The sequence below is a fragment of the Mercenaria mercenaria genome, chromosome 5, assembly GCF_021730395.1.
Source record: "Mercenaria mercenaria strain notata chromosome 5, MADL_Memer_1, whole genome shotgun sequence".
Taxonomy (NCBI): domain Eukaryota; kingdom Metazoa; phylum Mollusca; class Bivalvia; order Venerida; family Veneridae; genus Mercenaria; species Mercenaria mercenaria.
In genome coordinates this window covers 2,400,424-2,404,970 of record NC_069365.1, presented here as the reverse complement: position 1 = coordinate 2,404,970, position 4,547 = coordinate 2,400,424, and positions in this window count along the sequence as shown.

Here is a 4,547-nt window from a genome sequence, read left to right as displayed (position 1 = left end):
CGTAAATGTATTAAATATTTATTAGAAAACGAAGATAACTTAAAAAATGTAAGGCAATTAAAGAAACTTGTGTAAGGAAAACAATAGTTCATAAAAAATTATAAAATACTTTGTTAATTCAACCCCAAAGTCATCACACTTTAAACGTCTATTCTGTTCTAATAAGACACAATCTTCCAGTTATGTTTATAAATTAAAACATCTTTATCCATGTTATGACTTGATAAAAGATTATATCTTCATTTGATAACTCGTATTGTTACATTAGACTTATTCTTAAAATTAATTAAGCTTTTTTTTATATGTTTATATTAAGTTTTTATTAAATTATAGAACCATTAAATTTGTTAACCCAGAATATTCGTACATAAGTTTAAGAATTAATTTAAAATTTTAACATTCATTTATTTTAAATTTATTAGGCATAATATATAGAAATAGATTAATTTTTTCTGTTATTTTTTACACCGTAACTTTGAAGAATTACATTTTCTTTATTTTTTAATTGTAATCTTAGCTTAATCCTTTATTAATTTTTAATGTGCTTCAACAAGTATATTAAGATGCAATTATAAAATTAATTGTTACATTATTACCTTTTTTGAACAAAACCAGGACTAGCATTTACAGTTTTCAATTGAAATATCCCACCATCGGGATTTGGTATAACTTGTTAAAAAAATGGGAGGTTTTCTTATTAATTGCCCTTTCTATTTTATTGACTTTTTATTTATATTTATGGGAATATCCCTTTATATTAATTATTCCCGTTAAATTTAAGTTGAATAATGTCCTTTTGGTTAAAATAATTATAATAGTTTGTTCATTTACTCTTTGATTATGATTTTTTTAGTATTTTATACAATAAATCATAAACGGTACTTTATCTTGTAACATTTTAATGAAAAATTAACAATAATATCCGACCCTAAGCATACTGGTTTTGTCTTGATATTTGAACATTGTTGTATTTTACATATTGGTATATACTTAATTAATTCTTTTGGTGGAGGAAGTCCCAAACGGATCGAAGTAATATTATTAAAGTACCAAACCCAATGTGTCCAGGACCAACAGGTAACCAAATTTATAATTCCACACTCGTCCTTTTCTTTTAATTTTAATAAATTATTTCTACTAAATAACAACCCTAAAGTTTCTTAATTTTAAACTGTTTTACCCATTGTTCCCAATTTAAAGTTAGTTATTGGTTTGTTATAAATTTTATTTTTTTTTACTAAAAAATAGGATTCGTCTGTAAGGCTCCCGTTGTGAATCAATCTGTAGTCCTTTCCACTCACAAAGATGTAATCAAAGGTATTCTTGACTAGCAGCTACAACATACCTAAAGCACGTCTTGTTCTATGTTTTTGTGTTAATTTAATCACTCCAGAGATCCTACTAATTGTTTTTTGATTAGGTGTAAGAAATATGGTGATATCATATTTCTCTTATCATTAGTACTGAAATAATTCCATTTCCACGTATTTTACGAACACCAGTATGGCTAACCCAGACAAATCACAATGCCTAGAAGGGCTAATATTTTTGGAGCCTAGTTTTGCTGCCATTGTGAAGAATTGTTTTTTCCTAACAAACCAGCCAAAGTCCTAAAACTCCACCTTTTGCCTTGACTGGACATTTGTTTTTTTGAAATTGTATTTCTAATCCTCTTCTTATTTGGCAAACAGCTTTTTAATTTGATTAATTTGTGTTTTTGTTAAAGTAAAGGGAAGGTTTCCACGTAATGTTCTGTTTTAATCTAAAAAGTATGTGAGAGTTTTGTTGTGGTAGGCTCGGGCTAAATTTTTCTTTTGTCCATCTGTAAGGTTAATTTTATATTCAATATAATTTGAGGACATTATTAGTACTTTATAATTTTTTTAATTTATAATTTATTTATTTAAACAATGACAAGATCATTTCAATAGTATTTATTTTCAACTGTTTCCTCATATTAATACAACTTGCGTAAAACGAACATTGGCTGTGTGTGGATATTTAATTTAGCTGTCTAATGTAATATGCTTAGGGTCATCTGTAGTTACTTCTTTTTATATTCAAGTTAAAATGATAAATCCAAACAAAAACTTTTGAAATTAAAATCTATTTAAGAGACTTCCAGTAGTTTTGTTATTTTGTTTATAATATAAATAATTACATCATCATATATTCTTGATTACTTGTGTAATCTGTTTTATGGATAAAAAACTCCATTACAACTATCAAGACGACAGGAGCTCAAAATGCAATTTTCAATTTGATGCATTAATTTTAAATGTATTATAAATGTGGATTATGTTCTTTGTGAATTACCTTTATTTCAGGTCGTTGTAAAATAAACAAATACATGTTGGTGGTTTTGTTACACCAGCCGTTATTCTAAAGGTTATATTGTTGTTGTGTGTCAGTTGATTGCGTCACTTTTCCCGTAGGATTGACATCTGCTTTGGTAAATCTTTCAGTAGTAATTAGATTCAACCCAAATCATTGAAAAATTAAAACGTGGAACCCCATAGAAATTAATTTTGGTTACAATTACTCTACCTGGATCCGCAGTATTAGCTCTATAAATTAATTCATATCATCTGTCAGCTGGCAGAGTTATTTGAAATTTGGATTGGAGGTAAAATATTAGTTTTCTAAACCCTGAAAAAATGAATAATTATTTTAATGGAATTTTAGCATTTACCTCTTAATTCTTGGATTAATCCTTTTCTACATTTAAAACCTGAATTATCATGCAGTAGCAGGCAGTATCAGTAGTATCTAAATAAATAAAATTCATTTGTTCCAGTTGTTTTTACTAATCTTCGCAGTTCAACCAAATCTTTACATTATATTATTTGTATAAATTATACAATATAAACCATTTTTCTCATTTTGTTTTAACCACTCACACTGATCAATAATGAAGCTGCATTATCTAATTAAGAGAATTTGAATCTCCATCAGCGTAATTCTTACTTTAGCAGCTTATTTACTTTAAAACTTACTTCCAAATAACCATTAAACAATCAAAATATGATTCTGTCATTAATTGTAAGTGATATCCGTTTTTGTTTGTTGTCTATCATTATTTCCCAGGACAGATATTTAATGCTGTATCTAATTGAATAGGAGTTAATTCATATCTTTCGCAATATTCTTTTGTTCTAAACATGTATATATTAAAATATTATTTTATTTTTTTATTCTAGTTTTTATTTTATTTTTTATTTTTTATAAATTAATCTGTTAATACGTTTTTGTTGAGCTGAAGTTCCAGCACGAGCTAAAGTCCCAGATCCTGACAATAATCTATTTAATCTTATATTAATATCCTCCTCATTATTATTTTTATTATTATTCTTTTCTTGTAATTCCTTGGCAATTAAATTACCAACTGCCGGAGCAGGTTTCTTTTTAAATTTTTCAACAATTTTAGCTGCAGCTAAATTTCCAACTTCTGTTCCAACCTTTTTTGTTCCACTTTCAAGTGCTGCTTTTCCTGCTGTTTCCAAAGCTTTTTTTCCAGCTGTGCTAATTGAAGATGCGGCTGAACTTGAAAGCAATTTCGTTAAAGTGTCAAAGATACCTGTCCCGTGTATGATTTCTTCTCCTGTGTGAGCATCAACATAAATAAATATTCCTTTATTTTTATCATAAACTTTTTTGTACATTATATAAAACTAAAATTTTTAATTTCATAATTAAAGTTTTAAAACTTTAGTTTTAATTAATTTCTTTTAAAATTAGTGTAAATCTTGTTTCAACCTCATTAAAATTAATTATTCTACCAAATACATCTGTAATATATATTCTAATTGAATTTATAATATATTTATTAATTTCAGAATATCCAACTCTTTGTGGTTCTTTTGTAAATGGATAAGCTCTTGTTAAATCTGCAGTACTTAAAGCATAGATAATATCACTGAAATTACCATCAACAAGTGAATTATCATAAGATCACAATGAATGTAAATTGTATCCACAGAGTTAGTTATTTTTGGTGTTTTAGTTCCCCATTCAGTTTGTCTAATTTTTTTTTCTCAAATCCAAGCAATGTATGAAAATTTGATATTTCCAAATCCAACTTAAAATTATCTGTAATTGAAATCAAAATCTTAAAACTACTTAAATCAAATTCCAAACTTATTGGAGCAATTTCTGATTTATCAAATTCATAATCGCCATTATTTATTAATGTTTCTCTAATATAATTATTAATATCTGTTTTAACTGTAAGAACCATTGTAAATATAATATCTTTCCAATCCTTACCATTATTATAAACGAATTCTTTTATTGTCATATTCATCATTAAATTATGCCAAGAATAGGTCATAGTGTTAATACTATCCAAACCTCAACATAAGTTTTTATTTTTATCTAAAATTAAAGAACGACAAAAATCTGATTGTAAAATCACTCGGAGTATTTTATTATCTTAACTGTTTCAGAACTTAATACTATTTTTTGTTCCATTTATATATAATTAAAAACTAAAGTTTAAAACTTTAACTAAAAGTTTAAATTCAAGAAAAATATTTTTTATAAAACAT